We start from the raw sequence: 25,950 nt of genomic DNA, 5'->3' as shown, positions 1-25,950 counted from the left end.
GCACTGCATGGTGTGAATGTGGTGGAGGTTCAGCCAGTACAAGAGTCAACCTAGAACCACAGGAATACAACTGATTTATCTAGTTGCACATAATTGGTCCTGTTGTGTGTCAAACAGTGCAGATGTGGTCCAGAGTTTGACCATTTTATCATTACAAACCTTTTGGAAAGTCCTGCAAGTTTAATCGTATTCAAAATGAAACCCTGCTAGAGATAGCTGGAGGTGCCTGTGATGCAAGCAAATGCACAGTCCTTAAAGCAGGTACTGTACATGTGTCTCGAGTGACTGGGAGACAGACCGTGGGTGAAGGTAGGAGGGAGAAAAGGGGGTAAAATATGATTAAGTACGAACACAATGTGAGTGTCTTAGACAGCTCTCCCCTCCCCAGGCAGAGAACAGGTGGTGGATGGGATTGGTATTCATTGCTGCACATCGGTCCTGCTCCTCCTCTTGGGAACAGAAATGTGCTCCTGTAGTTCTTTCTTTCTGCAGGGCCATTATATAGGACGTGTCAGCTTCAAACCTGAATCCTGGAGGGGCTGGTTGTGGACTGGAGGTGGACTGGGTAGTGATTACTTGTTAATTCTCTACCCAAATTCGAAGTGTCGTTTGACTTGATTTCCGTGGTTAAGTGGGATTTTTTTTTTTTTTATACCCAGGGAGACTAGTAGATTTAAACAGTGGGGAGATCTTTACCACAAAGGTAGGCTGACTGGAGTTTCTACTGTATATAGAGAGCTGATTAACTGTTTGTACTGTTGTTAGCATGACATACCGTTAGTTCAATTTTGTTGTTCATTTTAAAATGAGTTAAATGCATTCGTTTGGAACAAGAAATCGATCAAACATATTATTCATAACATTGGTCATCTGATTTGATCCTCCCAAACCATTTTAATATGTTCCAGATGACTAAATCTCTTAAAATGTGTGTGCATTAGTTTATCATGCAGAAGCTGAACAGTGTCAATCTAAATGTATCAACATTCTACAATAGCTGTTACTAATGTGATCTGAATAGCAGGATTATGCCTGTTTGGAAATGTTGCACTTGCTGTATGAATTAAAAAGTTGAAAAATGGGGAAGTTAAATAATTATAATTACTGAAAATTGACAGAGAACTTGAAATGGTCAGTGTGGGAGTGCTGGGGAGGGAGAGGGGACAGGCGTGGATACAAGGATACAAGTCAGGACCTGTATAAGTAGTTTCCCTTTTTTGCCGTACATGTTTGGACTTGGTGACCTACCCCCCCATTGATGTGGTTGCTATAGGAACTGGTGTCAGGCCCAGATGAAGGGCGCCGGGGGTTGTAGTAGAGAGGGGGGGGGCCCTAGAGGGGCCTTCTCACGTCCGCGGCACGCATGGACTGTGACTGTAGCCACGGCTGTGAATGAACTGTGGTCAGCAGTGTTAACTGTCATGTGGCGGACACACACACGATCCAAAGAACCATGCGAAACACGCGCCGTTTTGGAATGTCACATGACTCACGCACCGCACACACATGCACACAGACACACACACACACACACACGTCGACAGGTCAGTGCCACAGGGAACCATGGCTGTGAATGTGAATGGAACAGCAGCGCTACCCTTGAGGAAGAGACTGACAGAGCAGTCTTCAAGTAACAGCTCAGCCGGCGATAAAACCCTGCATTCTGATGAGTCTCGCAACGAGGCCAAATCACGAAACAACTCAGAGTTCCAAGCAGACTGTGCAACCGACTGGTTCCAGGTCCCTGGTGCCTGGGGCAGCTGCACTAATTGAGTGCCCAGCCTCGCTTCTTCTTGGCTGGGAAACAATGCTGGGTGATTGTGTAGGATGGGAGCGGACTGCATCACCTGCTGTGGCTGCCAGACTGGAGGTCAGTCCTTGCGGATCTGCTGGGGCTTTGATCAGACCAGAAAGCACCTGGAGATCAATAACTTATTACGCGGGAAACGGACAAGTTCCAAGGTGTTTATGCTTGGATTGCACAGGCACCATTTGTCGACCTCAACAACAACCATAACCGTAAGATCTGCATGAGATAATACAAAATAATACTTGTCCACGCTGTTATACAGAAGGTGGTTGCAGTGGGTGGCAATGCTACTATGCTGAGAAGCCATATACGAAATTAAGAGACAGTATTCTATTTCCTTCCCAGCAAGTAGGCATAGGTTCACGAATACTCACTTACAGTTCATGCACGGGTCCTAGATCCTAAACATCTGACGTCATGCCAAACAGGCCAGTTTGGCAACTCACGAGGGCTCCCACCAAGTCCCTATCCTTCCCTGTTCTACACTTCTACATGACAGCTGTTTACCTTGTGACACAGTTTGAACAATGCTGACCTCCCACATTCATTCAGAATGTTGGTTCAGCCATTTGGATCTCCTGCACCTCACCGTCGCACCGTCGCCCCAGTTCCCTCCACTTGAGATGAAGAATGCCTCTCTGTCTGAACGCCCCGGTGTCATTTTACGATTTTACTGTCGAGGCTGAAGCCTCCACGAGACAAATAGCCACACTCAGACCGGCATGTTGTTGCAGCAACAGGTAAATCATTCCACCTGTGGTACTCCATTTTGTCGGTGGGGCTTGCCTGAACTTTCATTCTAGAGGGAGTGGGATGATGACACATCAGAGGCCTGCGATTGGTTGAATAGGAGGAGGTACGGGTAACACTTTAGATCACTGTGCTTGCAATAAGCATTAGGTAATATGTAATAAGGCCTTAGTAAGTTAAGTCTTATCAACACATACTACTCATTACCTATTAACTAACATAACTAAATAACTAAATAGAGAGTCAGGTGACTGAGCAAAGGGAGTCGGGCTCGTAATCTGAAGTTTTTTTCTAGGTCGATTCCCGGCCGTGCCAAATGTCGTTGTGTCCTTGGGCAAGGCACTTCACCCTACTTGCCTCGGGGGGAATGTCCCTGTACTTACTGTAAGTCGCTCTGGATAACAGCGTCTGCCAAATGACTAAATGTAATGTAAATGTAAATAACTTGTTCTCATTTTAACACTAACCCTAACCCTAACCCTTACACATTTTACGAAAATGTATTTAGTCTCAATAACACATAGTATCTTATAAGCGCTTTATTAACTGTTAAGTAATGCTTCTTACAAGTACCTGGATGTAAAGTGTTACCGGAAATGGTTAATGGACAGTCAACTGAATTGTCTCTTAATGGGGATTGTATTACACAGATGCTGTCACCTGAGTATTGTTAATATTAACTGTTAGTTAATACATCACAGGAGATAATTATACCCCAACCCCTACTGCTTCATGAACTGTGGCATTCGTAATTACAAACATAAAATCTTGAGATTGCTTATTGGCACTGGTGTTGGATCCTTCTGTGTGTTGCACAGCACATCAGCATGCAACAATGTGCCGTCTTGGATGAGTCAAGAAAAGCGGAAAATAAGCACATTCATTGCAGCCAAAGCTGAATCTTCATTCTCTAGAGATATAATCCTTTGTGTTGGCGCTCACCAGTCTCTGCTGCTAAGCAGCTGGCTCTTTGCACAGTCATGCAAAGCATGGGTTGATGGTGTCGATGTTCAACACCACAACCTTCTTTCAACCATGTCCAAATGTTTGACCTCATTAAAAATCTGAGCTTGACCACATTGAACCTCACACATCAACACAACACATCACACGTGTACACACACATACATACCAACACACCTCTCTCTCTCTCTCTCTCTCTCTCTCTCTCTCTCTCTCTCTCTCTCTCTCTCTCTCTCTCTCTCTCTCTCTCTCTCTCTCTCTCTCTCTCTGTGTTCTTTCCCTGTCTGACGCTTTCTCTCTTTCCCCCATCTTAACTGCAGGTGTTGTTTTTTGACCACCGCTGGCCGGGCCCACCCCCAGGGGTGTGTTAGGGCCCAGATCAGTTCACGTTGTTCCTCTGTCTGCCCTGAACCCCCGGCAGACAGCATGAGAGCCTCCCAGAGGGAGAGGGAAGGAGAGCCTCTGACCACGGGCCTTGATGCCCAGGCCCTGACACGTCTGCCAGCCCAGCCAGCTTCATCCTGCCTCGTCCTCCAGCTCCTGCTTCTGTCATGCCCAAACCCCCCCCCCCCCCCCCCCAGGCTGGCTACCACTCAGCCAGGGCGGCCTCTCAGTTTTCTGGGTCACCAGGTGTGTCTTGGTAATACCCAGGTCAAAGCCGTGTGAGGGTTGACTTTGCAGATCTTAGCTTTCATCTTTCCGCCTTAATGGATCTCTGGGCCCTTTGATGCTCTTATGAGATTTCTCTTGGTCCTCTACATGGTCATGTGTTGGTCATTTATTTCATAAAAGGAAATATAATTATTGAAATCTCTTTTGATTATCAGTCCCCTGGTGGGTCAGGATTTGAAGCATACAGAATTCAATTAATTCTCATTGTTGTATAAGTGTTTGTAATAACACCTACAAAGATGATTCATCCTCTCATAAAGCCACACAGCTGGTTAAAAAGTCAAAAGCATTTCAACCTTTTTAACAGTCAAGTGTCGTATTTCTAAGTACAGGCTTGAAAACTGGACCTTTACAACTGCATGCAATGGACCTCTCATATCAATTAACATTGGCCATTAATACTGCATACTTCCAGCAGCATAAATCAAACTGCATAGGTTCAGCTGGGATCATCTAGCTCATTTATCAAGTCTGCATGTGTGTATACAATGTGTATCCTGCACAAGTACACTATTCATCAATAGTCAGGATCGCAGTCCAGAGTCTATAAACAAAGTCTTGGATCATGCATAAATGCATTTTCCCATTGAGGAATTATAGCTGTGCTATGCAGATGGGCTGTAGAAATTTCACCTCCCATTCCATTGTTTTATTGGAACTGTGATAAATCCTTACTGCTTGGTCACCATAAAGTTGGTTACAGCAACTATTCCCCCCTGAAAATGATCTAAACAGAATGTTGAACATACAGATACTGTGACAGCATATATTTTTTCGAGAGAGGAAAGGGTATAGAGAAGAAACACGTTTATAGTGGTTTACTAATGCTAATTCCCTCAGTAAAATACACACTTTTCATAAAAGTGTCTCAATGACTCACAAGTATGATCATTCCTAAATTGATCTGTGGGGAATTATTTATTTAGATTACCAAAAGAGTGCTAATCTCTGTGTTTTTCAAAGCAGTAGGACCCCACTTCATTTGCCTCAATCATAATCCATTAGGGGCACCTCATTACTCAGTATTAATCATTCTGAATTCGCTGTGGGCTATAGATTCATATTCACAAAATAGCATCTCCCAACAATGGATCAGTTCTTTGGACGGGAGTTAAATCCTTCTCCTTTTCATTTTGGTATCGCTGAAGTTTTGCTGCCCGGCTGATTAATGACAAGGTCACTATAAACAAAAAGGAACAGTTGTTCAGAAGCCGTCTGTAAAATTAGACCAGCTTTATTCATACAGTAGCCTTTCATTTATCATCACGGGTCAGTGCTCCTCTCCCTGCCTGCATTCCTGCCTGCATGGTCAGAGCTTCTAATTAATATAATGGACTATGCTTTTAATGTCCTGCCTTGAAAGCAACTCATTTATATGCTGATTTGCCATTTTTCTGTTTTGCCGGCCGCAACCCCTAGGGTCAAGATCCTAAGGTTGCTCTGCGGGGTGTTTGTAATCAGGTGTGTTTCACCCCAGAGTCAAAACAATGCTGAATCGTTGACGCTGAAGGTTGCGTCCAGCCCACACGTAACAACTGGCCCCGCCAATCGTATAGGCTATGATTAGCACCATCCACTCTGTCATTAGGCAAAACGTGTAATCATGTTTGTAATAGAGGCAGTGAGCGATGGATCAAACATCAGTGATCGACCATGTTGTTGTGCTTGAACGCGGCCTGCAGCAGGGAACACAAGGAAGTGTATCAGTGTCCTTTGCCATCAAACCTCTGATCTCATAAGACATGTTGCAGGTATCCAGTCACATGTGCAACGTTACCTGGATCCAGCCCTGCGGTGGAAACAGCCTCGTAAACAGTATTAGCACACAGAGAGGCATCCTGCTAGTTAGTAAATGAGGCCTGCTCCCCAGAGAAGCACTAATCTGGAGCAAGGTTAGAGAGGTGACCAGAGAGCACCAGCCTCCCTCTGGAAGGGAACGTCAGCCAAGGTTAACAACAAACTGTCTGACGGTTTAGGGAGATATCCTTTGATTCCAGACTTTTGAGTCATGGCACTGACGTACAGTATGAAGCAATCTGATTCATAACCGATGTTGAATGCCAATATTGTCTTAAAATAAAATGTCCATGATTGTTGTTGCGTCCCACCCAGAGGAAACTAATACCAACCTATGACAAATATCTAGACTAGGTACTGTACATATTCAGAAGTGCTGCAGTATGTGTTTTTGTGACAGAATCATGGTTAGGAAACGGTGTGCTACTCTATTCCTGGTTGTTTTTGTTGGCAGGATCCCCCTCACTCCTTTACTCAACAGATATTGGTCTGTCATAAGAAATAGACCAGAACCCTCTCACATGTTTGTGAACCCCTGGAAGAAACCAGTTTCATGAACAGTGTGTCAAAAAGATTCTCCAAAAATCCCAAAGACGTATTGACGCATGCCATACCTAAGATGGAGCCCCCTAGGGACAGTCCAGCCACAAGTGAATCTATGTGAACTTATTTCAAGGGCTGAGTGTTGGCAATAACACTTTCATGTTATGACCATTGGGGATATGAAAGCCCCTTAATATATTCTGCACTTGGTTTTACAGGCTCAAACAGCCTCCGCTTGTAACAGGCAAACGGCATTCAATGTATCAATCCTATAACTTGTCAAAAAAGGCAAGACACTGGGTGGATGCCACAACCTTTTAATAAAATGCTCTTTCTACATCTGTTACAGCCACACAGTAATTATTTAAGCTTCCTGTACCACAACACAATACAGACTACCATTGCTGCAGTTGTCAATTCAATCTGTTGATTTAGTTCATATTTCTGATTGGATCATATTTTATGTTCTGCCCCCTGTTCAGTGATTAGCTTTCCTTTCCCTCAGGTGTTATTTGCTGAAGCTTTTGGAAATTTGTACTTAAGTCAAAAGGGAATTTTTCTTGTTCATTTTCTTTCTTGTATCTTTCAATATAGAGTAATATTTGCATGTGTGAAATATCTCTACTGGAAGCATTGCTTGACTGAATGCTGGTTACTGAAATGTTTTGCGTGGTGTGGCTCAGCAATGAGCATTTTTAATTAGAAAACATTGCTGCTTAATCAACTAGGATGGTTTTAGGTCCTGAAAAAAAGAAAAATGTAAAAAAAAAAATGCATTGGAAGGACATTAAAATAAATATAGTAACCTATATCTGCTCCCTCCAATCCCATAAAGGATTTCCATCAGACCTTTCCCCATAACCTTGACATTTCATGCTCCATAAGTGAAATTCAAGGACAACCTTTGACGTACTCGGAACATGTGTGCCATGCAGATTAAGGCAAATCGTATTCAAGGCCAAAAGAGATCCAAAAGCGACCTTGTAGAAATGTCCCAAAAATCATTCACAGTTCAGTCAGGGAGTCTTAACTGTTAGTTGCATGAGAGATATTTACTGCTGCAGACATTACATATCCCGCAGTGTGTTTCTGCTTAGAAACTCTGCTCAGCCTGAGTATCCTAGCTCTGACTACGTCAACATGGTCTTCATAGAGCTGTGTGAAACAATCCCGTCCCTTGACAGATACAAGTGACAACAGGAAGGTTAGCAGAGTCGTATGCCACTTAACAGCACGGTCACATGGGGGAGGTGACCCTTCCTGGTCTTTCATATAAGGTTTAATCGTGGTTAGTGTGATTGAACGCTTGAAAAACAACTGTGGCACTTTAGCTGGCTGACAGTCAGGATCCCAACAGTCACAGTATGCATTTGCATGACTCATAAGCTGTCGTGTTCGTGCGTGTTCCTGCTGGTGTGTTGGGGTGTTTTGACTGTATTGACCTGTTAAGGAGAAAGGGTCCCTCCCACAGAGGAAGTTGGATCAATGACCTCTGTGTCTGGAGCTCCTGGGTCCGTCCTATCAGGTTGGCAGGACAACAAGACTGAGTTAGATGAATGGGCCACCAGTTCTAAATCAATATTTCTCTGGCCTACTGAAGGGGCAAAGAAAGTGGGAAGATAAACGAGGGGGGGAAAGCAAACGCAAACATCTGTGTTTGTTCAAACCGATTAATTGCATGCCTTGTAATGGCGGTGACATTCTGAAATCGCCCCCTTCCCCTCCTCCTGCCAAAGCCACACTCCTGCAACCTTTCTGGCTAACATAATGTTGTTAATGTTAATTCTTTAAATGTCACAGTGGTTGTCTATGCTGCCGTTACTCTCCTGACTCTGGGACAGCACTGAAAGGTTCTCAGTCATTAAAATCCCATAATCCAATATGACATTGTCACTGAATATTGCAAATGTCACTCTTTATGTATTTTCGCAAACTCCAAACGTCAATTGACCATTAAGCCATTTACTTTACTCCAAGGCCATAGGTGGCACTTCATGGATTTGCTGTGACACTGAAAAAGCACCACTGGGCACCAATAATTGATGTTAATTAATCAAATTATATCTTCCTTTCTGGGGAAATGATATATACGTATGACACTATTAAATACCAGACAGCAAGAATCTTTGAAAATATTTCAGGGTAATTTGTTTCTTTTTCCCCCAGAGAAGTTTTGATTGTCACAAATGACCATCTCAAAAAGAAGGTATGTCAGTTCATTTGCTTCGCCAGCAGATAATCAAAGGTCACGTCAATAATTCTCCTTCCAACCGGCGGCCATTAATCATTGAGGTGTATCTGTCATCATGCAATGCATGATGAGATAAACATAGATCATCTCAGTTCTTTTCCAGGAGGACAGCCTTGTTTTTTATAAGCGTTCTACCATCCCATTCTCTTTCTCTTGATGTTGATGAGGAGTAAAAACCTTTCTTATTATCATTTACATCCTTTTTTTTCCTTCATTTTTTCATGTGTTCCTTATGGCCATGATAGCCAGTACAAGGATTGAATTTGTCCTTATTTGTGGTGTAATATTCACTGAAGGTGTTTGTTATAATTTGTATCTAATCTAACGAACCATCTATCAAACCATTTTTTTCTCTTACTATTGTAGACATCCCTTAGACGTTCCTTACTAGTTAACATTCAAAATTATACATTTCCTTCAATGTACTTGTCCGAGAATGCTTTCTACCTCTTGACGTGAGGTTCCAGAGGATCAAAACATATGTACACTTCAATCCCCTCAATCAATAATCTAGATTAAAAAAAATCTCATCCAACAATGTCAACCATGCAATTCATCAAGTTAGGAAAGATGACAGATTTATAGACTGAGGGCTTCATTCTCATTATGTATGGTAAGGGAACAGTGGTGAAGTACATGTTTTCTGTTGCTGTCTCTGCACTGTCATCAGGAGTCTATCTTGACAGCATATTGTAATCTTGTTCTGCAGATAGCATGAGTACGAGACTCACTTAATCACATGTAGAGTTACGGTCATCACTCCAGCCAAAGATGTAATGAATTATACATTTTAATTAGATCCACTGTGATTAAGAGGGTGACTTCTTGTTCATAATAGGTGACAATGTTTGGCTTCTGAATGTTTGTAGCCTTGTTAACAGTGTACCCAACGTTCAGGTGCTATATTTAAACATACTATGCCAGTACTCTGCTTCTCCACATCTATAATATAATGAAAGAAAATACTACTCTGCACTCCACCAGTATTAAAGAGCTGTCATTTGCAATCGTAGAAGACTGGCAAAAGTGGTTCTAAATGGTTGGCATTTTGTGTTGGATGTAGAAATCTAGTATTAGAGCAAAAAGGGTTTATTATGTAGCTCAGACACAGACTCCTTTGTGCTCTCATGAAGAGCCCTTATATCGGTGGTTCTACAGATCCTTCTTATCCTTTTGTTGAGTTTTCGAATGTTATTTCGATAATGTGCCTTGTGTTAGTTGGCACACAAGTCAAAAGCAAAACTCACATAGGACTGCATTGTTGTTGGACTAAATGCACTCTAGGCTTTTTGCTGTGGAGCCCATTAACTGCCTTGCGACGACCTGGGTCCACGGGCTTTGGACAACATTTGGATCTATTTATGGACCTACAGACAATGAATAAGAAAACACAAAAATGTCAAACCCTCTTCATAATGCTGATAACATGGTTGAAAAGATAAATAAAAAACCATAACTTTGTAATCCTCTCTGGCTCTCCTAAATGCCCTATACTATCAATTTACAGATTTAATTAATCCCCTCATTATTCTGACATAAAAAAAGGAATTTGCTCATAAGAAATCCTTGATGGTATTATTCATTATTTCTCATATGATAGAGCCATCAATACTGGGGGGTAAATGAAGGTCGATGAGACAGCTTTACGGCGGCCTGGTTTCCCTGGCCAAACCTGCAGTAATGGCTTCTCTTTTCCGTCACTGATTGCATTACATTGGAACCAAAGGGCCGGTTCGAGAGCCAACACCTACAATCTTGTTGATTTTAGCACACATGGCAGGTTTGAAACGTGCTGACAAAAAGGATGCAAACAAATAAATGTGCTTGTTCTGACACACAGAATGAACAGTAAGCGGTAGATGTTGCTGTCCATGGTGCTGAATGTGGTTACCGCTCCCGTCGCTGTTCTCAATGTCTGAACTCACAACAATACATTTCTACTGAACAATACAAGTTTTTCTCACAAATAAATAAATAAATATTTATTTGAGATATGTGCCTGTATTCTGTTTTAGTAGTACAAACCATCAGTACTGCGAACAGCAAATGCCTCTGTACTAGGAGTAGCCAGAGGAATATGGAAGGCTGGGCAGAAAGACTAGGAAAGCACAAGGAGATGAAGCTTCAAGACAGTAACAGCTAACAGAATGTCTGTCGTTGGCTAAGTGTCATAAGGGGGATGTGCAAAGAGAAACAATCGCAGCCTGTCTGAGGTAATATATGGGTGATAGTGTAAGTACGATGCTCTACCCATGAAGTCAATGGCCCAGTGCCTTAGTGTGGCTCTCCAAAACCCACCAGGCCACATAAAGGATGTTTATTAGCCTGACAAAGCTACACTGGGACACTTTGTCACACTCCGATAATAGGTCTGGGTGCCCCAGTGTAAGTTATGTCTGAGCTGGTAAAGAGGAGAAGGGAGGAAGAGGGGAGGAAAGAAGAAAATAGAGGGAGGTAGTTAGTGCCGGTCTCCAGAGGCTGTGGCGTCAGAGACTTGTGTGTTCTCTGTGGTAGGTCGACTTCCTTTTAGCACCAATCACATTTAAAGACACTTTCAAATTTCCTTTAGCAGAGGTTTTAAGTAAATGCTGACTGTCCCTTGGGTTGACATATGGATTCTTATCCCAGTATTCGGTGTAAGTAGGTATGGTATCTGAAGCCATGCTTATTGTTGCTATTCCTCATTCAAATATGCAGTGAAGTGCAGAACTGCACAAATCTTTCTTTGATGTAAAAGCATGGTAATGCATACCTTTTGGATGGAAGTGGAAACGGGGTTTAGAACTGGCTTTGATTTCTAGATGTCATGTTACATGAAAATAGACTGTTCTTAGAGCAGAATGTTTATGACAATTAGAGTTTGAAGTTCCTTTTAATTACGAGCCAGATGTGGGCCCATAAACAAACTAATCAATGAAAGCACTGTAAGTATTTCAACAATATACAAGGCACATCATTTGAATGAGTTTAATTAATTAGGTTTCACAAAGTCATTTTTGTACACAAGATAAGAAACTCTAAAGCAGTCTGAGCCCTGGTTAATTATCCATCTCATTTCCAAGAGGAACTATAACAAATCAAATAGGCAAATCACAAAGAAATGAGAATGCACCCAGATTAAGAATTCTTGAACCCCAAAATGTGTAATAATAACAGAGAAACACTTCAGTTGTTTCTTCACTTTGCAAAAGCAGGTCAGGATATGCGAATTCTGCTAACTCATCATAAAAATGTGCAAGTTGTCTCTACAGAGGGTCAGCCTCTTGTGTTTCTTGCTGGAAGTTCCTGAGACCGTTATGTCATCCAGGACAACAAAGGCAAAGAGGCAAATTTAATTAAGGCTGACAGATTTACTTTCCAAGGTGGGTTTGAACCATCACCGATTCTGGCTGATTGAGGCCAAATGCCGTCTATAAAAATGACTTACGTCAGCCACTCTGGTAGACCTCCTGGAGGAAGGGAACATGCAATTAGCAGAGTTGGGTTTCAGTGAGGGGGATTCACAGGAACAGTCAACAGAAAAGGTTTCGATGTAGGCACAATGATGTAGCCATTCCAAACTGTCTTGCGAATTCTAAAACCACGTTATAAAACAAAGTACAACATTTCCATCCGCTAATTGCCTAGTTAGTATTACAGTGAATGGCTCCAGCCATGGTGTAAGTACTGATGTGAGTGTCTCCTCATGCCTCGCCCTGTTCCAAGCCTTGATTACATGAACACGTGTGGGTTGGACCCGTTTCTCAGAAGGGCACCTGTACTCTGCTCTGCTCCTTCCCGTCCTCCCCAGCATGCAGCAGTGCTCATCCCTCCCGCAGCACGGCAACCCATTGCTTTGCCACAGAAAGTCTCGTCCATCCCACACACTTCAGTGAACAGGGCTTCATTAATGTGCCGCTCTGCACGAGTGTGGAGGCAAACGCGGGTGAGATGCTGGAGTGGAGCGGCGCGCCGACGCACAGGGCTGGAGGTTTGGGGGGGGGGGGGGTGGGGGGAGAGGGGAGGGCAGGCACAACCGTCAGGTTTAATGCACCATTGGCAGCCCTCAACCACACACAAGTGTACTCATCTGAAGTGCGATCCAGTAAGCAGAATCTGACGGCCTGGGTGCCAGGTTCTCTGTAATTCACCCGACAAGACTGCGCCCTGTCTCATTGTTTTCCTTTCTTTTCAAAGATTGACGTTGGATTCCGGCCATTGTGTATGGCGGCAAGCTATGAAAGACTGATAAATTGATTCCCTGAAAGAAAACTCATTTGAGTTCCACTCTCCCACTGAGGGACAAGCTGCTGCTGGACCAGATGCCATGGCATCTCACAAATCTCCTGCTTTTGTTCTTTTGGCTTTGATCGTTTTTTTTTAAATCACTGCTTGCAAGTACGCTCTGTTGTTTCTCTCTCTCTCTCTCTCTCTCTCTCTCTCTCTCTCTCTCTCTCTCTCTCTCTCTCTCTCTCTCTCTCTCTCTCTCTCTCTCTCTCTCTCTCTCTCTCTCTCTCCTCTATGACTCAATCGTGAGTGAGAATTCACTGGTGTCTGTCTTGACTAAACAAAGTACAGGAACTGCATGCAAAAGGTCCACTATCCCCAGGCATCCTGCCATCTCAAGTGCGTCAAACAATGGTGGCATTTAAAATAAAGTGTTTTCATTGTTGAAAGCTGACAGTGTTTGTGAGAGCCCAAGACACACCCTCACACAGACGGAAGGATGTGTGAGGGTAGCCCATGATGCCTGTTGTAGAATGGCTCTAGAATATCTCTGTTATTTAATGATAATTCCCTTTTATGCGTGTTGTATTGCATTTAATGGTTTATCATTGGATGATTGAAACAGACAGATTTTTAAAATTAATGCATTTTTTACAACCCTTTAAAAAGGGTTACTAGGGTTGTTTTCGGAAAATTATTAGTTTGTTGCCCAACTATTATCCCCACTCCTCTATTTTATACTGCTAAATTTGTTCTCACAAAAGGTGTAAGTATTGCCAAACGTTCCTCTATGGCTTTTTCCATCCAAACTAAAACATGACCTTGCCCATGATTTCAAGAGCAGTTGGACAAATACATGATCACACTTAACAAGTAGACAGTCACCATGATGTGAGTGAATGCAACAGATAACTGCTTGGTACTGTACGGTAATGTGTGAGAGTGCAAAAGAGACAGAGAGAGAGAGAGCAAGAGACAGAGAGAGAGCGAGAGAAAGAAAGAGCGAAAGAAAGAGAGAATTTAAAGGAGGAAAAACATGAGCAGTGAGCTTAGTGACCTCAAATGCAGGTCGAAGCACTCAGGGAGATTGGCTGCAGCAGCCAAGGATCTATGTGTTAGGGAAATAACCTCCCATCTCTACAGATGATCTATACTCTTCCTATCAAATAACTACAGTAGGAACTGCCATTTTGGTATTCTAAACATTTAGGATGAACAAATTGTTTAGTATTACAGTTGAGTGTCTGTAGATCATCCACAAGGAAAATCTAAACTGAATGGAATCATGAACTCTTAATCATGCTATGGTGTAGCTAGCTACCTATTTGCTGTTTTAAAGAAATCTTCTTGGTCAATCCATACACTGCTGATATTGCTAATTCAGAGACTGGGGTTCCATTTTAGATAAATTGACTGTGTTAGGAGAAATATTTCATGTTGACATTTAGTGACTAAAAGCCATTTAATTCAGGACTAGCATTAAACCAACCACCTTTTTTAAGACACAATTGTTTTACAAACAAACGTGTCGCTCCACATAAAAGTGTTCATGTCGGTATTTAGAAGCGAAAGTGGAGTATGAGGCATGCTACATTAGAGATGATCTTAAAAAAACGCAGAAAGTGTGTATTCAGAAGAGTATTCAATTGGGAATTATGTTTGCATTTCTAATTACTTCTCATAGCGAACCAGGAATTGATTTTTGCAAATGTGCATTGATCTGGTGGACTCAAATGACTTGACTTTTCAGTTGAATGCCATTGGAGGCTGACGGTGGAAATCCAGAGCCTTCTACCCGGGGCCCCTGGGCTAGACAAAGATACATTGATCTAGCCGGGAAACGATGTGCTTGCTTGCACATTGAAAGTGGCAGGCAGCATCGGAAAAATGTTTGTTTCCATCAGATGAAATCACATGAATTTCCCTTATGTCCAAACAAATTGCTGGTATAGGTCAGATGGTCAGCCAATTAGAATAAGCCACTCTTGCAGTGCACAGGAAGTAAGGTTGATGGAAGACTGATTTGTTTGATTGATAGTACCCAGGTTAATCTTAGACTGACGGGCAATGTTGACTGAGGTGTTGCTACTCCTGCAGAGGAGACTGTAAATATGAAAAGTGCAGAGGATGCAAATGTGTTCAGATCAATCAAACCCTAGTCAGCATTATTAGGACCAGTCTATTTGAGAACAGGGACACTTGTGGTGCAGAGGTACTTGTCAGTGGTGTCTGGATCCTGAATAGAAATCAAAGATTGATAACAAGGCCTTTTTGACATGTTTTTCAATGCGGGAAACATTTTGAATGAATGAATACATTAGCTTTGAGTGTTTGCTGATTTTGAGATGCATTCAAAGGTATTCATGAAAGGTATTCATGTTCCGGGACAACGATTTTGCTTTAAGTATCTAAATTATTGTTTACGATGCAATCGTTCTAAACTGCTCTTCCTGTCAAATTGTGAAAGATATTGTGACTTGTTCTTCGTGCAGAAACTTATACCAGGACTCGTTCTGCTATTGGTACCTCAGCAAAGCATTGTCTTTGTCCCAAGCTCTGTTTGAGTTTGGAATAATGCAACTGCCACAGTGTCTAAGGGTCTACTGTGACGTTAGCTTCAACCGACCCTGGAACTGAGACTCTACAACATCTGAATATGGTTTTTAAATTAGATTTTATGTGATTTGCCGACCTAATGAGACACAGAGGCATTTGTAATTTCGCTGGGCTCTCGGCTCATCATGCCTTGCTTCCTTGTGTACCTACACCCGAACATGATTGGTGGATTATTTTTTGTGGTCCAGACACGTCAGACCACACTTAAACGAATGGGGAGTCTTTCCATTGTGACACGCTGAATGGAATGGGCTGTGAGAAGAGAAGGTTCCAGAAGAGGATAGCTATCCCTGTGTGGGTCCCTGATGAGGTGCAGGTTACAGTTGGCAACTCACTGCTGAACTACTACTGCATGTGCTCAACACTAACAGCAGTGTGTAACTGTGAACCTTCCGGAAGTCCTGTCCAGCATAACCTGCTCTACCACACCAGATGCAATCGGAGTCCTCCTCCAACGGTGCAGTGTGTCCATAGCTAAGGCTGCTTTCCATTAGGCTTCCCCATGGAGAATGGGAAAGAACACATTCAGTCTGTAATTCCCTTCTCCTAAAAGCCCCTCCTGATCCTTGCTTAAACATCACCGGTCCTAGTGTGGAGCGGGGGTCCTTCATCACCCTCCAATTTCACACGACGCGTCACAGTCTTTAATTTTCCATCTCCATTTTCAGTGTCCAGGGGTCTCTCTCTCTCTCCTTCTGTCGCTATCTCTCTCTCTCAGATGCTTGGAGACAAAGTCGAATGAGCCAATAGCATTTAATTGCCAGGTTTTATGTGGGTTGCTGGGAGGTAATAGCCACTCAGCACTTCTGTCCACATGATAGATGCCAGTGATGGTCGTTTGGCTTGGTTGCTGTTTGGTGCACGTTCAGTGAATTGAGGAACTGCAGGGAGAAGTAACATGGAGTTCAGTGATTGGCTAAGTGAACCCAGGGGGATGTCTATTGGGAAGATGGGGTCAGTAAACAGAAGACTTGTTAGAACATTTTGTGATTAGGTCTGGGGTTGCAATCCCCTGAACAGGGCCCAAAATGAGCCCTGTCACAGAGTGACGTGCTCTGGGTATGTACTCCTTACAGGAATAACCCTTTCCATTCATCCATGTTCTGAGTGCCCTTTTATACTAATGTTACACTGTACTTCTTTGCAGCAGCAAACTTTTTTTATTCCCTCTGATGCAGACCCAAATGATAGCCACGAAGAATATTTCCATTCAGTTTGAAGGGAAATATATTACCACTATCATTCTTTCCACATATGAAATATCCTGGGACCCCATTGCGCTATTCCACCCACTTACATACTCACCACTCACTCTTTTTTCAACAGTTATTTTCTACAGGGAATAGTGTATTTGACTTTGTTCGGTAATACTAATTTAATTCCTCCTCTGACTGATAGGATAGGTGATGGTTGTAAGGTATTGGTGTACACACTAAACTGTTCAATATGAATCACAAGAAAGAAAGGAGTTGAATGAACTAAAGGAAATTGGAAAATAAAAGTTATTATGTTTGTTGTGGAAAGTATTTGTTTGTGACACTTCCTATCCTCACCAGAAACTAATTGGCCCAAACTATGTTTGGTTAAAGTTATGCATGGATCCCAGTAACTTCAAGTGATTGCTTTGGAATTCAACCATGTCAGGTTTCAGTCATGAGTTTAATTATCCCTCACACGGTTGCATTTTGTTAGTCCATTCTCGATAACGTAAATGCAAAGTCTCATTCCATGAAAACCAATTAACTGCTTTAGTGCATGTCAGTGAGGACACTATCATTATCTAGTTAGGGGTGTTAATGAAAGTTTTTCACTTGACAGACTGCTTCCATTGTTTAATTTTTCCTTAAGTCCTACAGAATGCTCATTGCTGCTTGTTTACTTGACCTGGAATTTTTGGCTAATTAAAAAGCAAAGGCACAATATTTTCATTGAGTTAATCTTCTTTTCATCACATTTTGGGGAAATAGCTTTAGTATTTTTTATATCTTCAGCATCTACCATCATTTTGGTCATCATAAAGTAATTGAGTGCCAGTGAAGTACCCTGAATCTGCCTACCACACATTATGAAAGACTTCTTATATTACAACTGGCACAGAAAAACCAGGTCTTTACTTGACTGTTACACTATGAGATTCTTCATTGCTGGTGGCAACTGATACAAATATTGTACCAACTCATATATTTTATAGCACAGTAAATGTTTAGTACAGCACAGTAAAGTCAGGCTTAGTCTGTTTAAAATAGCCCCATTAGCCCTGATTAAAAACCCTTACAAACAGCATACTGTATATTTATAAAAGGCATCAAAGTACATTTCTTGTACAATGCCTTCATTACTTTCCTGCTATGCATACAGTAACTGTTTAGATGTTCTGCTGTTTCTAATTCTGCAACACAGAATCATGACCCCACTGCAAAAAGAAAATATCAAACATTAAGCAAAAGTAACTAAATGTTGCATGATCTAATGTTGGGTGTTAATATGAATATATTCCATACCAATTTATGCTCAAAGCAGACATTATTTTAACATTATTCAGTAGCACAAATCATTTCATTGAAGAATATTACATATTAGAAGAAAAACTATTTTAGCAATGCTTAATCCCATCAGATATTTATATGTATAAACACTTCAGATACAGATCAATGTGGAAAGTTGAAAGTTGATCAATTAGATTGAGATTTTGAACAGTAATGTTGTGTGGTGATTAGAGTGATTGGCCCAGTGCCATGCATCCCAGTTGAGTAGCATACACAGTATTTCACACATGGAAAACAGCCTGCAGTAAAAAATGACTTTCGATTACTTTTGACCTTAGCTGCAAATGGTCCACAGATGGAGCAATCCATTGCCTTAAAAATCAACTGTGCCAACAAATTTGGCTGGGAGATAACAAACTATATTCCTCATATAAAATCCCTAAAAATAGAACTAATGTATTCCTCATTTTTCCTTCTACATTTGGATGATGGATGATATAGAATGGAGCCATGAGCCACCATGGTTCATCTCTGGGATATTGGATATAAATCCAATATCTAATTTTCACAGAAAAAATAACTCAAATTCATGCTTTTATCCTCGTCTATACGTATCTGAGCTTTTAGACTGATGCAGTGAATTCAAAGAGGTAAGTGGATCAGGTGTATGAATGCAGAGTGTGTCTCCTTTATTGGTTGTCTTGAATCAGATGGATGTTAAGGTGTAATGTAGAAAGACAGGGTTGGTAATGTGACCTTGCCATCTGGGTGGAGGGCCGCTGGGTTTTCAAACAACGTCTCTTGGCTGTTGAATATCACTAGACACCATTGTTATTACTCAATCGAATTAGCGAAATGTCTTCATGAGCACAGTTCACAAATACAGCTACAAACACACGTTTGTGGAGTCTGAGAATACGTATTGCTTGTCCGAGAGAACACTCAAGTTGTTTCAACACAAACAGGACACTGTAAGTGGTCTTGCCGTGTAGAAGTGTCGTGTGCCTCGACTGAAAGAAGCGACGTGGGTGGGAGTTTGGACAAACAGACGAACAGATAATAGATATCCACCAAGCTTAGCTTCCGTCCTCTGGGGAAGAGCGTGTGGACGCTCCGACCGATCCTTCACTAAGTCCCTCCTCTGACAGGCATCTGCTGGAGCCTGAAGGGGGCCGACCGATCCCTCTTCAGAGACAACACTGTGTTCAAGGGCAGCAGCATCGATGCTTACCTCCCAAACATCCCAGCAGCCCCTGGGGCCCATCCCAGCACATTGATCAGCCCTTGCCTGAGCCTCTCCTCCCAGACTGGTCAGACACCCCCTCCACATCTAACATCCACACTGTGGTACTTTTCTATTTCAGTGGATTGTTGTGGCACAGATACCGGAAGGTTTTATTGCTCAGACTTTGTATTTTTCCATTCTGGTTTTGTATCTTCTACAAGAATCTCTGCTGGGATGGAATGAAACTTGTTATAACTGCATTCTTCAAGATTGAAATGACATCCACTTTAAAAGATGCTGAAAGATTCCCTATTTACAGTATGTACTTACTGCCTTCATGTCGGCATGGACAGATTTAGACGTAAACCTCTATAAAGCTGCCCTGACCTCTGCTTTAATCCAAAGGTCAGATATTCTGTTGGCTAAAAGAGTTCCTGTCACACTCTCTGTGGCTGCATCCAAAAATCTATTTGGTTGAGGCTTCATTCTCTACTCAAAAAGGATGAAGAGAGAGATTGTGTACGTGTGTGTGTGTGTGTGAGTGTGAGGAGGGGTTATGCCTGTGACAGCTGTGACAGGTGCTTTCAGAAGGCTGTCCATGGTGATGTGAGGACCCACAAAGCTGAATGACAGAGCAGGGAGCAGGATATGAAGGCTGGCCCCTTACCATCGCACCACACACAGCACCAGACATGAGGAAAGATGCTCTGCAGCTAATCAACTCATTAAAAAAAAAGGGTTTAGTTATATGCAACTAACTTTTCCAGCCTACTGACAGTCTGTCAAATATCCAGTATCCCATCTGGATTTATCATTGGGAAGGCTTCTTGGTGCAGTAATTCCATTTTCGGTATGGCAAATCATGCATGAGCCCTGTACAAAAGGAAAGGCTAATTTAGTTAATTGAGTGAGTCATGCAGTAAATATTCTGCGGTACAGTCGAACAACAATTGTAAATCTTGAATATAATGCAGTCCCCCCTTTATTTATTTGGGCTATTTAAAATTGAATATGACTCATTTCTCTCCACTGTTCATGACATCACAACATCATATTATCTAGCTACTGCAAACACACTGAATACGCTCAAACCATCAAGGCGAATATATATGGACCTTTACGGTCCACCATAGGGCTCGAGCTCCATCCTTTATCTCATCTCCCCTGCAATAAGGTTCAATTGCAATTGATTCAGGCGTGCACTTTCGCATCTCTCTCACGCCCTCTCTCCCCATGTTAAGCAGAGGGAAATCCATGGCTGACCTGGGTCCTCACCTCCCTGCTTCTGTCTGCCTATGTGTGGGCTGGGATCCAAGCTGAGAGGAGGGGCGTGGGGCTGTGGCTGGCTGTAGATGAAGGGAATAGATTTGACAGTAATGTCTTTTCGATGATAAATCAACTGTAACCAATCTGTAATCAACTGGTACTTTTCCTCCCTCTTTTTCCCCCTGTATACCTCTCCATATGAAGTAACTTCCCGAAACTTTACTCTGCTTTTGTAAACAACATCGAAGAACTCCCCTCTTTGTTGCGCAAGGTGTTTATTGGAATAAGTAGACATGTGACAAAACTAAACAGCATCTGACAAATCCAGTTGTGTTCTCTACTGTAGGATGTTGCAGCACAAGGATTAGTATGAATGTATATTTTACCCTCTGCACCAATGGACCCAGAGCAAGTAAACAGTTGTTGTGTGGGAGTCAGTCCACGTGGCTGCTGTTGCTTTAGCCGCGGGCCACAAAGCCATTAAAACGCTCTTCATCTGATGCAGCATGTCCACAGCACATTACTTGATCTGTCAGTCCTTTTATTCTCCCTTTGATGGATACATTTAGCTAGTCTCTGAAAGCATGGGAGAAACCGCTCCCAGCCAACCCTCGTCATACAGTACACCACCGCCACCGCTGTTGTCAAGTGTAAGAAAAATAAATAAAGCCTGGAAAACACTCTTTTTTTTTTTTACTTCACCTGGTTACACGTCCTTGTGTCTCTGTCTTACCTGGTACATGTCTGACTAGTCTATAGAAATGTGTTTCAATGAGCCCTGTCACTCAATGATACGCAGTCGATGAAAGCATGTGAAGGATCCTCCTGGATGGAAGGGGAATAGAAAACTGGGCTCCTGGGGTGAAGACTCCTTTCAAAGATTCAGTGTCTGCTCTTTGTTCACCTTTATAAAGATAGCAAGTGGCATTTCACTGTCCACTGTTCACTGTGTATATATATATATATAAGCTCCCTTTTTAAAGATTAGAGAGGGGCGTCTAGCAAATTTTAAGGTGAGAAAGAGGAAGAGTGAGTGCGAGCGAGAGAAAGAGTTGCTTGTGTAAGAGCTAGACTGTGACAGAGAAAGAGTGAGATAGAGAGAGAGAGAGAGAGAGAGATGTGCTGTGGCTGATTTCTTGCCTTTAACTCCAGGACTTCAATTTGTTGCAGCTGTGCGAAAAAAGATTGATTTATGGATTTTAATCAGTTGTCTTATTAAGTATGCAGTAGAATCCGATAGCCATAGACACTCGTTGCCAACTTTTTTTTTTCTCCCCCTCTCCTGCCAACCTGACCTCACAACTCCAGCATGAGGCCCTCTGGGATCTAGTGAGGTTCAGATTAATGACTATGGAAAAGCCCTCTTATCCTCAGGGTTGAAGTTGTTTCTAACTGTGACTGCTGTTTGTGTGTGTGTATGTGTGTGTGTGAGTGAGTGAGTGAGTGAGTGAGAGAGAGAGAGAGAGAGAGAGAGAGAGAGAGAGAGAGAGAGAGCGCTAGAGAGAGAGGGGGTGAATGTCAGAATAACAGAGGATTCATTTAACACTCGCTTTACTTGGCAAACACTCCTGGAGCACCTCATCTTCACTCTGAAAAAAGATACTGATTAATGTTTATGTGGACCCCAGGGTATGAAACACAAGAAGAAGTACTCATGGTAGCTAATAACTAACTATGAGTAATTGCACTATGGAAAGCATTCACAAGTAAAATAATCCTACCACGTTCCTACAATGCTACAGGATGTTAGTAAGGAATCGAGATGCCAATAGGAGAATACTGGCAAATTTCTCAGAAATTGTAATTTTAGGGGAGAATATCCCCTTACTCATTTGCTTAATTTGGCGAAAACATTGAGATAAGGATTTGAGTGTTGAAATTTCAATCAGTACTATTGGGGCTGTGGAATAGGAGATGGACATTCAGGACTAGAAGACGTTGTTTGTCTTGATTTAGACACATTTCCTTTTGTGACGGCAAATCTGTTGGCTGCCCAATGTGTCTTTTTTCCCTTCCTTCCCCGCTTGTCAGATGAGCAATTTATTTTCATTGTATTTTTGTAAATGGAAAAGCTCTATTAATCATGTAAATGATTATGCATGAAATAATTTGGATATTGAGGCGGGAGGCATTTTTATTATCTAAAAACTCATTATTCACCACCGCTGTGAAAAGATAAATAGAAAACTAAACATGTCAGTTGGTGTTTAGGTTTTTAGGACTGGTCTCAGTCATGGGCATTAAACCCCAGCCAAACATCTTCTGCCTAAAAAGTCTCGAGAAGATTTGGATTTGAAAGTGACTGCAAAATCAGAATTTAACAACCCGTTGGTGTCATGCAGTTATGCACATGCTTACTTATTGTATCGAAATCAATGTTCAGTGTGGTATTCAGCTGTACTCCCCTAATTGGGGGCCTTACCTTTGTAACTGTAAGCCCAGTTTTCTAAAATAAGGTATGGATCAAGCTGAGTTCAACACATCCCATCCCATGACGTCAACTTCCTCCTTATTGGATTTCCACCATATTGGATTTTATGTAGATGTAAAACATTTTCACAGTTCACAACTTTGTCCAATCTCTCCCGAAATTGGCACAGATGAACTTCAGACCAAGCCTCACAAAAGTTATCAGATGGATGTTTTATGTTCAAAGCCGTTTGTCCGTTACAGCCAGTTGAAATCATAAAGTCGCCAAACAGAATGTGAGGTCACATCTCAGCAATGCTTTGCTGTATCTTTATCAGCCTTGTAACGTAGACTCTGCACCCCTTTATGAGAATGTGTAAAACATTTGGCCTCATTTGACCTCAGGAGGGCGCTGCAATAATAAAAAAACTCAAACAGAACATGAGGTCATGTCATCTGACATAAAACTCCCTGTCAGTGCTTGCAGCCATGATTCTAACACAATCAGATCAAGTTGCCATGGCAACTGCCATGCTGAGACACTTGACACCTCATATTTAGATGGTGAATGTGAGTGGATTTTCAAGTTTATTTGTAGGCACGCATATTTTAGGGAATCTGTTTGATTGTACAGTTAACTGTATATTTCCTCCAAGAAAGATTGTTTATAAGCAAGTTTCTCAGTGGTAGAAATACAGAACAAAGCTAGTTTATTATAGCGGGTGATGAATGGTTACTGTGAGGAAATCCATCTGCTGCATCAACACATCGGAAATGGGATCTTCGAGAGATAACAAATTACGGGGCGCGCAAGCGGGGATGCTCAAACACACACACACACACACACACCCGCCCGCACTCACAAACACCAGCCTTAAGCCAAAGCGCCCTACCTGTCTCTGGATGTGCATGGTCACTGGTAGGGTGCCAGGTTGCCCAGTAATCTATCATCTGAGAGGTTTTATCTTTCATTTCAGTGGCCTGAGATGATTTATGTTGGTTCTGTGTTTCATATAAAACCATAAACTATAATGAATTTTGGGTTGAGTGTCAAACTGTTTACTCTTCGAGTAATGCCAGTTTTGCTTCGACTGACAGCTAAATGAGCTCCAGTGTGTTTGATTTGAACACCCAGCTTTGAATGAGTTGAACCTAGGCAATAATGCGTCTCAAAACAACATACCTGGAAAGTTTTCGATTTATACATACATAGATCAAGTAAGTCATTGGCAGCACTGTTCCACAATCCTGTTTTTCTGTTAGGGCACATCAGAAGTACATGGGGAAGTGTTGTATACATGGCATACATTCATTGTTATTGTCTAGCAGTTTTATCCGTCTTCAGTTTATTTGCTGAGGTGGCACTTCTCTGCCTGCTGGGCCATAATGCACGGAAGGCAGCATTTTGATTTACATTCAAAAGCCTTTTTCAATACCGCTCCCACAACCACAGAACACAGTGACCAGGGAGCAACACTGGATCATCTGTGACTTTCCTCCCTGCCCAGTGAGAAGTACTAAACAAAAGTGTTTTGTGTGTGTATGTGTGTGTGTGTGTGTGTGTCTGTGTGTGTGAGAGAGAGTGAGAAATAGAGAGAAATAGAGAGAGGGGGAGAGAGACAAAGACAGAGACAGAGAAAGAAAGAGGGAGAACGAGTTTGTGATGTTGAGGAATGCCCAAACACAAGTACAATAGCTTTTCATTGAGACAGAGATAGATGTTGCATCAGTTCCTCTCCATGGCAAGATAACCACCAACCTAGGTGTTTACTGTAATGAGATGGCAGAGTTGACGGAGGTAAAGAAAATGAAGCAGTTTGGTCTCATTTGCAGCTCCTTACAGCTGAGTGCACACGTCATAAAAGGCATGTTGTTACATTCAGTAACATGTATGTTAACTGTAACTGTATGCACAAGCCTTCAAGAGAAGATACCACACAGAAGCACATATGACCAGTTTCACTCTTTATGCTGAGAGAACATCACTATTTTTATCACACTATGTGTGGGTGTGTGTGCGTGGGGGGGGGGGGGGTGTATGCAAATATGTTATTTATTCTTTAGCTGACAGGTTGCTTCTCCCAAGGTTGCGTGTACCCAAGTTATTGCAAGAAAAGTGTGATGTGTGTGTGTGCTGTTTGTGTGTGTGTGAGCGTGTGTGTGTGCTGTTTGTGTGTGTGTGAGTGTGTGCTGTTTGTGTGTGTGTGTGTTTGTGTGTGTGTGAGTGTGTGTGTGTGCTGTTTGTGTGTGTGTGTTTGTGTGCTGTTTGTCAAACGTGTGTGTGTGCTGTTTGTGTGTGTTTGTGTGCTGTTTGTCAAACGTGTGTGTGTGTGTTTGTGTGTGTGTGAGCGTGTGTGTAACGTCTCTGCTCTTATCTTGACAGGTGCCGTGAAAGAAAGACAAGGGAATCTTATTTACACTCAAGGTAAAACAAAAAAAAAACGTTACTGTAATAAACCTTTCCAGCACATTTTGTCATGTCCCTTTCAAAGCATTTTTGCATATTCAATTCCATAGAGCTGTAAGCTAACAGCTTGCCATCATCTTCAGCTAAATATTTGTTTTCTGGAGTAGGCTATAGAAAACAAGTCGGTTTTCACTTGTCGAATGCTGCACAGCCTTCTGGCTCCTCCGAGGGCTGGTAGGTGGTTCCGACTTGTCCATGCTACTAATGTGATCACACAGACGCTGGGTTTAGCCGTGAATCCATAATGCTCTCACTAGCTGGAGACATTCAGGCATTCGTTCCGCACAATAGCAAATTAGTATCTGAGACCAAAATCCCTCTTTTATCCCAGGGGGCATCCCATCTTTAATGTCTTAATGAAATACTTAGAGGGAGAGAGAGACCCGGAGAGAACCGCAGAGGGAGAGACACGGAAAGAAGAAATATGGGAGACGTAGAGCGAGGGAAAGGGAAAGTGAGACAGAGAGAGAAAGAGAGAGGTGCGGAGAG

General features: G+C 42.3%; 1 protein-coding gene across 1 annotated transcript in view; it reads left to right on the top strand.

Annotated features, from left to right (window-relative positions):
* The window catches only part of tnr (tenascin R (restrictin, janusin)), a 77,456-nt gene that overhangs the window by 10,470 nt on the left and 41,036 nt on the right, over positions 1–25,950 (top strand). Inside the window, 1 exon segment of the mRNA XM_062481357.1 lies at positions 25,378–25,419. The gene's annotated coding sequence lies outside the window, so the exon portion shown is untranslated.

This window comes from Osmerus eperlanus, chromosome 16 (assembly GCF_963692335.1).
Source record: "Osmerus eperlanus chromosome 16, fOsmEpe2.1, whole genome shotgun sequence".
Classification (NCBI taxonomy): domain Eukaryota; kingdom Metazoa; phylum Chordata; class Actinopteri; order Osmeriformes; family Osmeridae; genus Osmerus; species Osmerus eperlanus.
Note: the sequence above shows the minus strand (reverse complement) of the source record. Positions and strands in the feature narration are given on the sequence as shown.